This window comes from Acomys minous (assembly GCF_964271855.1).
Source record: "Acomys minous genome assembly, chromosome: 15".
Taxonomy (NCBI): Eukaryota; Metazoa; Chordata; class Mammalia; order Rodentia; family Muridae; genus Acomys; species Acomys minous.
In genome coordinates, this window is record NC_140497.1 from 35,107,166 (window position 1) to 35,121,558 (window position 14,393).

Consider the following 14,393-nt stretch of genomic DNA (forward strand, 5'->3'; position numbering starts at 1 on the left):
GTGAGTAAAGCAAGTGAATCTAGGAAAGGCTTGAAGATCTTAGTGAGGACAGGTCGATTATTAGTACATATGTTTACTCTGGCGTCACCCTTGTCTATGAGCATCTTAATGTCTAATATATTGTGCTTCTGCTTTTATGTCCCTTGTGCTAAGTGCTTCTCCATGTGTCAGTGAGACTTCCTGAGTTCAGTTCCCAGCAACCACATAGTGACTCATGATCATCTGTAATGTGATCTGATGCCCTCTTCTGGCCTGCAGGTGTACATGCAGTCAGAGTACTGTATACATAATAATAAATAAATAAATCTTTTAAAAAACAAAAACAAATGGTGCATTGCAGCCTAGTCAAGACACATAAAACTGCTACCTCTTAATAGATCACTGTTTCTAGAACTTTACCTCCATAGGGTAGTTAGTAGTTTTGTCTATGTTATTAATGGATTCTTAGTGCATAGTATATAGATAGACTCTAGCACACAGCAAGACCTAAACAAGCAACAAACCGCAGGAAGTATTAAGATGATTACATATTTGATGACTGGATGAAGGGCCGGGGTTCATCAAACAGTCCCCCTGAACAGCCTTAGAGCAGAGAGGTAGAAGTACATATGGGTAGCAGATTGGACTTCATAGTTTGCTATCGAGGAGTTTATTTTACTCTCATACTTAGCTATGTGACTTTGACAGGCTCCCTGATCTCCTTGAGCTTTAATTTCTTTATCTGGAAATAAATAATAATGCGTAGCACATCAGCTTGTTCCAGTGGTGAAATGTTGACTAACGGGCTTAACGTAGGATCGGAGCCCATGGTGAACATCTGTTAAAAGGTGGCTGTTACCTTCATGACTACTGTCCGGTATCAATGGGGGATAGTTATAAGACTCACTGCTGTGAAGTCACTGGATGTAAGAGGCTGGCCTGTGAGGCGTGCTGAAACTTTGCTCTGTACAGTGTCCTGGCGCGCTCAGTTTCACTCAGGGTCCCATTGTTCCAAACAGAATGGACATTCTTCCGAGTATGCAACTCATAAAAATGATTAATTGACCGAACCTTTGAGGCTGCCCCGAGTTTCCCACCCTAAGTGTAGAGTCAGTTGGTTCCAGGTCAGAGACTCCATTCATGTGCATACTATGGACCCAGGAGAGGAAAAGTGCCACTCTTTGCTGCTGATGTTCTGCCCCCTAGGATTCTTTTCTTCTTCTGCGAGAGAGATAGTACCCTGGCCCAGCATCATCATAATTGTGACCACGTACAGCCGAATGGCTTTTTAACAAGATCTGAAGGACTGTACACTCACGGTGAACCCCGATCACGGCCTGTTGCTCACATAGCAATTTAATTCCTAGGCTTCAAAGCCTTTAGTATTGATTGCCTCTTAATAATATACTTTTCCCCCAAATCTGTGGGTTGGCTGTTTGCCAGAGAAATATCTATTCTGTAAAAGGCATTTTGAACTTGGTCAGTTTCTGACATCATGTCTGGTGTTGTGAGGAAAGCGCTAGAGTCAGCAAGAGAGGTAGATTTCAGTTGAGGTGCTTCAGATGACTTTTCTGTTTCCAGCTCTGACTGTAACTAGGTGCAATGTTTCGTGTTTGTTTAAGGTGTGGGCAGACTATGGAAAAGTAGACAGGTCAAGGCATTGGGAATTGTGTTTGTTGCTTCTTGGTTTCTGTTTGCTTTGTTAGGAGACATAGAAAGGTGAGCCATAGACTAAGGACAATAGACTTCCTATCACCAGCAGCTGCTCTTCCCTTTTTCTTTTTTTCTTTTCTTTATTCAAGCCAACTTCCATCCCTAGGAAGGACCGTGGAATTGAGAGCAACATTCTTTTGAATGTGCCAGGTTTAAGATGGTTGGATTCAAGGATGGAACCATGAGAACCTTGTCCTTCCTTTAAGCCTGTAATCCTAGCACTCGGGGAGGCAGAGGCAGGCAGCTCTCTATGAGTTCGAGGCCAGCCTGGTCTACAAAGCGAGTCCAGGACAGCCAAGGCTACGAAGAGAAACCCTGCCTTGAAAAACAAAACAAAACAACAACTAAACAAACAAACAAAAACATGGTTTCCTGCCCAAAAGTTAGGAATGGCGTTGTGCAATGTTGCAGGATATTTGTTAGCAAAATATAAACACTTAAGTAGTCATCAGTGTAGTTAGGTGTGTCCTGAAGTGAGGCAGCTTGATTGAGGCCCTGAAACCCTCCTTAGATAAGAATGCTAAAGAATGGAAAGGTAGACTGCCTAGGCAAAAGGCCGGGCGTGGTACGCCTTTAATCGCAGCACTTGGGAGGCAGAGGCAGGTAGATCTCTGTGAGTTCGAGGCCAGCCTGCTCTACAAAGTGAGTCCAGGACAGCCAAGGCTACATGGAGAAACCCTGTCTCCAAAACAACAACAAAAACAACAACAGCAACAAAGAGATTTCTAAATAGCTAGCAGTTTAGTTGCAGAATCAGTCTTGTAAATAGATAATTTGTATATAGTTCAGAAAATAAAGTTACTTTGTAGGGCCAGCAAGTTTTTTACCTCGGTTTACACCTCTCTTGTCTTCATTGGTACAAATATTAGAATAATCTCAAAAGATAACTATTACAGTGAAACTATCATGGTTTTGAGCTGTTTGCTTCCTTGCTGTGCTGTGTGCTTGGTTTTCAACGTGGCCATAAGAAACAGAAACAGCGATCGCATACATCTTATTTTTGATTCTAGAAAGTACCTGACGTCCCGTCTAAGGCCTTGTAAGATCTTGATAAACAAAGAGCCGCTGAGTGGGACTCTTTGCTGCGTTATTCCCTTTGCTTTGAAGGTGGACTGAACCGGCGGCAGCATCCTTTCTATAACCCACACATCACAAGGCAGCTGGAAACCTCACTGTGATGTTGACATCATTTCACAGCCTTAGATCATTAGACAGGGCGCCACCCACAGGACGTTGTGTTGTTTTTGAAAGGAAGAGCATTGTGATTATTCCCACCAGTTTGTGTATGGGTGTGTGTGTTGGTGTGTGTGTGTGTGTGTGTGTGTGTGTGTGTGTGTGTGTGTACATACATGCAGATGTGTATGGGGGTCAGAGGTCAACCTTGGGTGCTATTCTCACCGGAACCTGTGTCTCACCAATTACGCTAGGCCGGCAAGTGAACCTAGGGGATCCATTTGTCCCCACCTCCCCAACACTGGGACTATAAGCATGTGGACCATGCCCAGGGTTCCCGGTGGGTGCTGGGAGTGGAATTCACATCATCATGGTCGAGCTGCAAGCACTTAATCAATTGAAACATTACCCTAGCCCGACCGTCAGTTTCTTAACACAGGGCTGGGGGAAGGAAGACTTCCGGTTCTATTTAAATATTGCCCATTTCATTCCTGGGCTGTGTGCAGTTGAGGTCGCTTTTTGGGTAAATCTCCAAGATTCCTGCCTCTTCCCAGGGACACTCTGGCTCTGAGTTCTTGTTCCCACCTAACCCATGACCTCAGTTTCTGGAAGAACATTTTTTTTTTACTGTTTTTCTGCATATTTTTCATAAGCTAGCATCTTCTAGTGTTTTTGGGTTTCTGTGTGTGTGTGTGTGTGTGTGTGTGTGTGTGTTTCCATACCTTCATTTTTTGATTTCTTGGGCTCTTTTTCTTTCAGACTTTCTAAGATAATTAAAATTTTATACTTCCCCATGTAAGGGCAATTTAGCCTCAACCCTCTTCTTCCCCCCCTCCAGGGTTGAATGTTCAGCATCTTACCAGTGTCTCCTGCTGCATGAACTTATCACCCAGTTAACGTTGACATGGGTCCTGATGTTTTAATTCTTTCCCTCTAGCATCCTTTTTAGGTGGGCATATTGTTTCCTAAAAGATATGAATTACAGTATGCTTTTAAAAATCATTTCGAATTGACAGTTGTTTTCATCGCCACAAGTAAACGCCGAGTGTCCGTTACTCAGGAATGAAAATAGGACGCAGCAGAACAAAAGACACAGGAAAGCCCCGTCGATCGTAAAGTTTATGTTCCTTCGAGGGACAGAAGGTCACCAGAGGAATAAATCATACGGTGGCAGGTAGTGACAAATGCTAGGGAGCAAAATAATGCAGGGGAAGGGGCACCAGAAGCCGGCGTGGTCATATTAGAATGGTAGGCAGAGGTGACTGAGGAGATGCGGCTGTTAAAAGATTCCAGGATAAAGTAAGGAAGGAAGGCAGGCAGGCAGCGGTCGGTCGTGGGGAAAGAAGTCCCAGATAAAGATACAGGAAGACCATAAGCAGAGGCAAGCCCGAGAATCGGGAGGCTACTCAACTGAGCGGCTGCGCAGCAGTGGGAGACGGTGGGAAGGGAGGAGTGCTAAGGGCAGACATAACGCAGGAGCCTAAAGCCAGAGTATAGAGTCTTAGAGGTCACGGAAGGACGCCGGGTTATATTTTAAGTGTAGTGGAGTTAACTGGAAGGTTTGTGTATTGGCTCGGGCCTTGTTTTTGAAATGAAATCTGTTGCACATAACCACAAGATTTCTCCTTACAAGATACACAGCCCAGTGGTTTTCATACACACGAGGATTTTGCAGCCTTTGACACTATAATTCCAGAACATTAATCACACCTCACCCCACCCCTCAAATAAACCCATTAGCAGACTTATCAGTAGCCTCAATTCTGCTTTCTCGGCCCTAGTGATCACTAATCTACTTTCTATCTGTGCGAATTTACCCATCCTGAACATTTCATACAAATAGAATCATACAGTCTGTGAATTTATATGTTGGTTTCTTTCATGTTATACAGTGTTTCCAAAGCACATCCATTTATTCATGTTTGCTTCATTTCTAGATTTTATATATATATATATATATATATATATATATATATATATATATTTTATTTTATTTTTTATTTTTTATTTTTATTTTTTGGTGTGGGTATGCCACATTTTCTTTACCAGTTGATCCATTGATGGGAATTTGGGTCATTTCTATTTTGGGCTATTATGAATCATGCTGGCATGGTGTTTTTGTGTACAGTTTTTTTTTTTGTATGAGAATATATTTTCATTTCTCTTGAGCTACATATAGAGTTGGCGAATCAGTAACTCCATGCTTACGCTTTGATCTGTATCAGCAATATGTAAGTGGTTTGATTTTTCTATATCCTCAGTAATATTCTTTATTTACAAATTGTAACCATTGAGCACATGTCAAGGGCTGTATCATGATTGTTTTCGTTTATGTTTCCCTAGTAGCTATTGAAATCGAATGTCTTTTCACGTGCTTCTTGGTTATCTGTGTATGAGTGTATGTATGGGACACGCCTTTTAAAATCTACTGTGATTGAATGCATCTTCCAAAGTTTCTGTGTTGGAAACTTGCTCCCTGCTGCGGCTATGTTGGGACATGGGACCTTTAAGAGAGGTTGGCACTCATGAATGGATGATTGTTGTGGTGGAAGTGAGTTCTATGAAAGGACATGTTTAGTGCTGTCTTGTTCTGTCTTACCCTCTTTTTGCCCTTTCACCATGGGAGGACAAACAAGAAAGCCATTGCCAGATGCTGGCCTGTTAACTTTGGAGCTCCTAGCTTCTAGAGCTGGGAATGTTTAAATTTCTCCTTCTTATAAATTGCCCTATCTTTTATAACAATCAACTAGACTAAATAAAAAAAATCCTTTGCCCATTTTGTTGGATTATTTTGTTTTTAAAGTGTATTTAATTAATGTATGTGTATTTGCCTGCGTGAGTGGATGTGTGCCACAGGCACGCAGGTGACAATGGAAGCCGGACAAGATCAATAGTGGAGACACTGTGCAACATGAAAGAAACCAATACACAGGTTCACGTGCTGCAAGGTTCTATTTATATGAAATGTTTCTATCTATGTTTCGTTCTAAGAGGTTTATTATTTAGTGCTCATGAAAAGTTTACTACGAGCCAGGCGTGGTGGCGCACGCCTGTAATCCTAGCACTTGGGAGGCAGAGGCAGGTGGATCGCTGTGAGTTCGAGGCCAGCCTGGTCTACAAAGTGAGCCCAGGACAGCCAAGGCTACACAGAGAGACCTTGTCTCAAAAAAACAAAAAAACAAAAAGAAAGAAAGAAAGAAAAGTCTACTACGATGGGAGCTGTGCCCCCAGGCCTGATAAGTTGAGCCCAATGCTGAGGATTCACATGACAGAAGAGAAGGCTCTCTGCAGGTTGTCCTCTGACCTCCATGTGCACACCCACCCCATATAAAATAAATCAATGTAATAAAAAAAATTAAAAGAAAAATCGAAGATAAAGTATACAAAGAAAAAGCACATAATTTAAAAATGAGTAATGTATCTTAACACATGGAAAATGTCATGTGTCAATGTCATGCCCTATGCATTAGTGGCCTAATACACACATCATGTAAATAAAGGGTTGATTAATAATTAAATGAAGGAACAATATTAACCAGAAGATAACCAAGCTAACTGAAGATTATAAATTAGTATACTCAAAGAACTCAACAGCCCCAAGCACAGAAATGTGTTGTGAACCTTGTGTCAAAGCTAGTGGTAAAGTGAACAAGAAAAGAAATCTTGGGGCTGGAGAGATGGCTCAGCAGTTAAGAGTGCTGGCTGCTCTTTCAGAGGCCCTGAGTTCAATTCCTGGCACCCACATGGCAGCTCACAACTGTCTGTAACTCCAGTTCCAGAGGATCTGACACTCTCTCACAGACACACATGCAGGCAAAAATACCAATGCAAATAAAGTAAATAAGTTATAAACAACAACAACAAATCAGAAAGAAAAGAAATCTGAAAACACATCACAAAGAGCTAAGCTGACTTTAGCAACAGACCCTTTACTACAGACAACACAAGCAACAAAACAGTGGAGTGACGTGTAGATACTGAAAGAAAGCCTAGTGTTATCTACCCAGAACATGAACATGGGATGCTGTGATGTTGTGTTTTTTCAGACACTCAAATGCCAAAGAGACTCAGCAGACTCAGTTACAAGAAGTAACACTGAAAATGCTAATAGTTGGAAAGGTTAAAAAAAAAAAAAGACAAGACAGAGATAATTGTATGGATATGAATATAAGATCTGAAAAAGCATTTAAATCTCTCCAGAAGATTATTGACTACTTATTCTTGGTATTCTTTTTGGGTTTTGTTTGTTTGTTTGTTTGTTTTTGTTTTTTGTTTTTTGAAACAGGGTTTCACTGTGTAGTCTTGGCTGTACTGGACTCTCTATATAGACCAGGCTGGTCTTGAACTCACAAAGATCCGCCTGCCTCTGCCTCCCAAGTGCTGGGATTAATGGCATGTGCCACCAAGCCTGCTAAGACAAGGCATTACTATTTGGACAGGAACACACAATCCTCCTGCCTCAGTCTTCTCAGTGCTGGGATTACAGGTGTAAGTCACTACACTGGCTTATTGACTTAAGAAGTCTTGTTGGCTACTTAAAACAATAACTAAGTCATATAAAATTAATTATATATCTAAAAGTAAACTATGATAATAGCAAAGATATTAGGAGTGAGAATAGAAGTAGGATACTTTTAGTTTTTAATTTACATGTTAAATAGTATGATAACACTTGAAGACTGACTGTGGTAAATTACCTCTTATTAAATTACGTATAGCATACTCCATAATCACTGAAACAATGAATCAGTTACAGTAAATGTACAAAACAATAAAAACAAAAATATTCAATAAGGCAAAAATGACAGAAAAAAGGAGAAATGGTGATGGATCAGAGTTAAACTAATAGAAAAATGACAAATACAAACCTAGTCATATCTATTTTCATTACATGTAAATGGCCTAAATTTAATGGTAGAGATTTTTAGATGAGATGCTAAGTTTGATTCAACTCTATGCTATCCAAGCACAATTCACACACACACACACACACACACACATATATATACAGTAAAATAATGAAAAAAATTACCATATTTCTAGTAATCACATAATCAAGTAACTATCTGACAGAATATTTCAGTATGACCACAGATGAACATAAACCCTCTATTACAGTAAATATACAACTTTTAAAAAAGACATGTAATACAGAAAACCAAAAGGGACATAATGATCTAAACACTAACATCTAAAGTCATAGAATATTTAGCCCAAGGTTCTGGCTGCTGCTCCGGATTCCAGCAGCTGCAGTTGCAGTCACCTTTGCTGAGCTGCTAGTTTGCTGTTTAACTGGTCTGCTGGAATCCAGCAGACTACGCTAGGGGAATCTCTCCAAGAAATTGAGTCTAAAAAGGTCTACTTCTGTTCTTAATAACCTCTTTTCTCTCCTATCTAGGGTAGGTGGGTTGGAGGGGAGGTATAAGCATTAAAGAACCCCAAATAAAGTAGGTTTGAAAAAGTTCAAAGCCTACAATAAATAAATAAATAAGTATTTATTTATTTATGATGTCAAGTGTGGCAAAGATCCTGTAAGCTAAATACCACAAGCAGTATGTATAAAATTGATAAGCTGCATTTACCAAATTAAAATTGTGTTTTAAAATATGCTCTTCAGGGATTAAAGCAATTTAGAGAAGGTATTTGAAAACTGTATATCCCATAAAAGAATGACATTCAGAATTATTTTTTTAACAATTTATGATTATGTATCCAGTGTTCTGCCTGCATGTACTCCTGCACACCAGAAGAGGGCAGCAGATCTCATTATAGATGGTTGTGAGCCACTATGTGGTTGCTGGAAATTGAACTCAGGACCTTTAGGAGAGCAGCCAGTGCTCGTAACCTCTGAGCCATCTCTCCAGCCCCATTCAGAATTATTTTTAAAAGTTCTCATAATTCATCAATAGAAAAATGACTCAGTGTTTTTTTTTTAAATCAGCAAAATCTCTGAACAGAATCATTATCAAAGAAAGTTTGTGAATGGCAAGAAGGCATGTTTAAAAACAAAACAAACCAAAACGGCTCAACTTCGTCAGTCAGTGAGGAAATGCAAATAAAATAAAAGAAACCACGATGGAAAACCACACTTATAGGGATGGTAAAAATAAAGAACTTGACCATATGCCAAGCATTGATTGGGGTGCGGGAGAATCTGGAACTCATACACGGCTGGTGGGAAGACGGAGTCACACAAGCACCCTGGAATGTAGCTTTTCTGTTTCCTAAAAATTTAAATGTACACCTGCAGCATAATCTATTCACCCCATTTGAGGGAGCCCCCTGGATAAATGAAAGCATATGTCTATAGGAAGACTCAGAGGCACGGTGCTCATAAAAACTTTATTTGTAACAGCCCCAAGTTGGCAATAACTCAAGCGCCCATCAACACGAGACTGGATAAACAAACGTTAGTACAAGTAATCCCGCGTATTAAAGAAGAACGGGCTACTTGTGATGCTGCCCCACGAGCGAGTCTCAGTCCTCAGAATTACTAAGTTGTCAAAGAAGGCAGAGAAAGGAGAGGAGTCTACCCCGAAGAGCCAAACTTTACGAAGCATTTTAGGATGCAAGCCAGAGTACAGTGGCGTTCTGTGTCCTATAGTTGCAGCCACGCAGGAAGCCAAAGCAAGACTCCTTGCTTGAACCTACACATTTGAGGCTAACTTAGGCAACATAATGAGACCCTGCCTTACACAAACAAGCCAAGTCTAGGATATATAAACATGGGCATAGTTTAAAAAAAAAAAAAACCTCTGCAGTAGGTAGGAGAGGCAAAGACTTTCTAAGGGAGGCTAGCAACTTTCTGGGCATAATTTAGAATTATTACTTAAATGATTTTGATGATGGTTTTCTAGGTATATGGAACATAGCAGGACTTAGGAGACTGTGCACATGTAATATATAGTGTATTGGATGCCAATTATACCTCAATAGCCTTTTTCAATTTAAAGTTATACTGATAATAGTATACAATATTCCCATCATCCGGCTCCATTAGGTTTAAGAATTCTGCTATTCTCTTTTAAAGAGTTTTATCTGTAAAAGGGGATCAGGGAAAAGGGATGTACTTAGAGAGAGCGATGGGGGAGCAAATGGAGATGTTGGGCGTTTACTAAGATGGGACATGCTATAGTATGCGTACATGCTGTTGAAAGGAGAGGATCTGCTGACGCTAGTGTGAAAGGAATGGGCCAGGAGCTCATGAGACACAGGGAAGCCTGGGTTGGTGTCCCTGTGTGCCAAGGAGGGGGCAGGTCTCCCTGGAGGAGATTACAGCTCCTCCCTAAAAATAGGGAAGGCGAAGGCATAAGCAGCGTTGTTTATTACACTCGCTCATTGTTACTGATGATGATAGTCTTAAGAGTTGCATAAGGAGGATAGTTAATAGGCCTTTGTTTTCACTAATAAAATGAGTCATGCAGATTCATCAGGGCTTGGGGCTCCTGGGTGAGGGTTTACAACCAGGCCAGTGAGCTAATGTACTATTGGCACAGACTTCTCCATATTTTCAACTGGAAAAAGATCCTGCCCCCGACTACAATAGTCCTTTGAAGTGATGTTCACCTGGCCTCAGTTGGAGTGGTCAGTGGGTAGAGATGACGGACAGTCCCCCATCTGTGTGTCCAGTGTAAAATTAGGTTTCCGTTCAGCGTCGTCAGTGATGGGTTTTTCTCGTAAATGTCGACCTCTGCCCTCCGGCCCCAATCCCCTTGTCAGTGGTGCCGTTGCTGCGCTCGACACCATCACCCACACCAGAAATAACCGCAGCTGCTATCTATAAAGTATTGCTAGGCGCCGTTATCTCCATCTCCACAACAGCCCCATGAGGTAGATCGGGTGATTAGGGCTTGGAATAGGTTGTGGAGAGTTTGCTTTAGAGAGTCAGGCTGTTGCCCAGTGTCACATCACAGAATCATTAGAGTCACAATGATACAAGTCCGCAGGACTTCAGAGTCTCTGCTCTTAGCAACAATTGCATGTTTGGGTTTCACCACTGCCTGTTATAAATGGGCTTTACTGGCAAGAGTACATATATGCATACTTCCTTCCAACTCTACTTTATTGTACACACACACACACACACACACACACACACACACACACACACACACTTTGACAATAATACAAGAACCCAGAATGAAATGTTTCACAGTTCCCACACCCTGTTGCAACAACTGTTTCCATTTTTCCCCATTTCCTTTCCATCCTTATTCATATGTACATATTTTACATATGGTAGATGCGATTTTAGATTCTGGTTTTCTGCTTAACGTTATAGCAGACATTTTCCTTGTTGCTATTTGCTCTTTACTGGATGCATAGCATTGCCTTTTGTAACGGGCCATGATTTCCTCAGCCAATTAACCACAACGAACAGCACCTGTTTCCAGTGTTTTTAGTTTTATAAACCATACTATCACAAATTATTTGGTTTCCTCACCATCTTTGGTCATGTTTTTTTCTCGTAGTTTTAAATCCCTAGGAGGTAGGTTACCTAGCAAAAATTGGGCTAGGTTTATTTCTTTGGTTCTCTGAAGGAGCAAAAAATTAGGCAAGCTTTGTCTTTGTGATGGAAAACTTTCATACCTGGCGAGAGCAGGCAAAGCTCGTGAATCAGGGAGGTAGACTAAAATTAAAGCCAAGGGAGATAGATGATGGCCGCTCCCAGGTACAATGTTGTTTTTAGGGGTGTTGAGATATCCTGGAATTCAGCAACAGTGAGGATTTCACAACCTTGTAAATGTGGGAAGAACACTGAAGTGTGTGTATACACTGAAGTAAAAATGCATTATACGGTATGTGAATTATAGCTCAATAAAGCTATCATAAAAAGTTAAAGAAAATTTTCAATTATTCCTCAGCATGCTTGTTTCAACTATCGCTATAGGAAAGTTCTAGATTTTTTTTTTTTTGAAAGAGCATAGCACAGTGCTTAATATCAGACCGGTCAGCTGCATGACTGTTGGCAAAGGCTATAGGCTTGGGATACATGGTGCTTATTAAAGATCAGCACCCCTGAAGGTGGCAGCGTAAGGGGGGTGCAGAAGCAGAGAAAGGCCGATGAAGGGGTAAAGGAAGATGTGGGCCAAAGTGGATTTGAACTTTCAGAGCTTCTGTACTGAACTGAAATGATCACATCTTCCGGGACTCGGCCCAGTGACTGTCCTCCTCAGGCCCCTGTGTTTGACCATTTGCTCTCCAGCTGAGGTGCTGTTGGAGGCAGTTGCAGAAAGTGTGTCCCCAGGGAACAGATCTCAGGGTTATGGCTTGGCGCTGCTTCTGGTTGCTGTGTCTGCCACCACAATGTGACCTCTGCTCTTACACTGAGCACGGAGCTGCTCCCCTGCTGTCGCGCCAGTGATTGCGTCCGCTGAAGCTGTGAGCAAAAACAAATACTTTCTCTCTGAAGTTGCTTCTGTCAACTTTGTCATCATGAAAAAAATGTAACTAATATCCCGGCCTTAGCCTCACTTAGAAATTCCATATGTGATCTGGGAGGCATATGCTCTTACGTGTGCTTTTTTGTTTATTTTGTTTTGTTCTATTACAGGCTCTGGCCTGTAACTCACTATGCAGACCAGGCTAGCCTCCAACTCATAGAGATCTTTCTTGCCGCTGCCTCTCAAATGTTAGATTAAAGGGCCATGCCACCACCCCGTGGCCTAAGTGTGGGGCTCTTTGTATGCAAGGCAAGCAATAGACTGTATATACCTGATCTTCTACTGTTTGTACCTGGGGAAGGCCTGCCTTTGCCAGAGATGTGGCAGAGATGTGGGTTGCATAACTTGGCACCGATCACAGCAAGCTGTTCTAACCTCTTTTTGCCTCAATTCCCAACTGTGAAGTTAGGGTTGGTAAAGAATTAAATGTGATTGAAATATAGACCATGCCCAGAAGATAGTGCTTGCCACATGGTAAACATTCGAACAATATTCTTGTTACTTTGTTACTACTCAATTAAGTTACATAGTTAGCTTTGCCAGGGATATAATTAAATAAATAAAAATTAATATACAGTATATACATTGAGAATGTTCTGAAAACTTTTAGAAGAGTAAGCTCTTTATTTATTTTTTTTTTTGAGACTTTTTGGGTTCACAGCAAAATAAGCCCAAAATAGGGCATATTCCCATATTCTGAAGATATTTCAGCTCAGGGACGACATTTCTCAGTGGTGAGATACACACACACACACACACACACACACACACACACACACACACACATACACACACACACTTATACATGCACACACACACACACCACAAATGCACAAATGAGAAGAACCTGCAAGGAACTGAGTAATTAAAAAGCTTCCTCGCCTCCAGTTTCTCCATTATCTGCCCACATGCAACCAATGCTTCTTTCTAGCCTTGTAGTCATCCTCCTGGCAATGTACAGTTCCACACAGTGAACGGAAGTTTATTGGTTCTTTCCTGCTATGACAGCTAACAGAGAGTAGAGTCTCATGTTAAAAAAAGACAATGAGATTTGGGTTGGTGATGGCTCAGCAGTTAAGAGCACTTGCTGATCTTCCAGAGGATCCGGGTTCAATTCTCAGTACCTACGTGGCAGCACACAATGGCCTGTAATTCCAGTCCCAGCGAATCCAACATCTTCACACAGACATGCATGCAGGCAAAGCACCAATGTACATAATGTTTAAAAAAGAAGAAAATTGTTGCGTTTAACTTATCAGTATGGCCTAATAATGTTTCTTATCTGGCCTATAATTATTATTACAGCAGTATTTTCTAACCCCCTAGCAATCAATCAAGACACAGACACCTGTTATATTTTAAAATAGCCTGAGTTAACCTGGGGCAGGGCAGATAGTAATCCCCTAAACTGCATCCCATATTTGGGCAGGTACCCCATACCCTGCCCGAATTCCATGCCATCTGCTGCTAACAATCTCTATCAAGTTACCTCCCATCCATAATCCTAAATACTTGTTAATTATCATCATCTGGGCCAAGTCACCATCCACGCTGGCCATGTGCTTCTCCTTTACCTAACCCATGATGGTGCAGCCTCCTTCTTCCTGCTCTTCCCCTTCCCAAGATTCTCCAGGTCTCCCAACGCCCAGGAACCGTAACCACACTTATCCCATTTGCCCTGGCCAGGGGTGATGGCTTTTTATTGGTCAAACAGGAGTATATCAGACCAACCTCCAACAGAAAATGAGTTTTGATAACTAGACTAGAGTCCCGGGTGGTTATGTGTCACCTTGACACATGCTAGACTCATCACAGAGAAAGGAGCCTCAGTTGAGGAAATGCCTCCATGAGTCCCAGCTTTAGGGCATTTTCTTAGTTAGTGACTGACGGGGAAGGGCCATAATGGGTGGTGCCGTCCCTGGGCTGATGGTCCTGGCTTCTATAAGAAAGCTGGCTGAGCAAGCCACGGGGAGCAAGCCAGTAACATCTCCGTGGGGCTTCTGCGTCAGCTCCTGCCTCCACGTTCCTGCCCTGCTGGAGTTCCGGTCTTGACTTCCTTCAGTGATGAACTGTCATCTGGAGGTG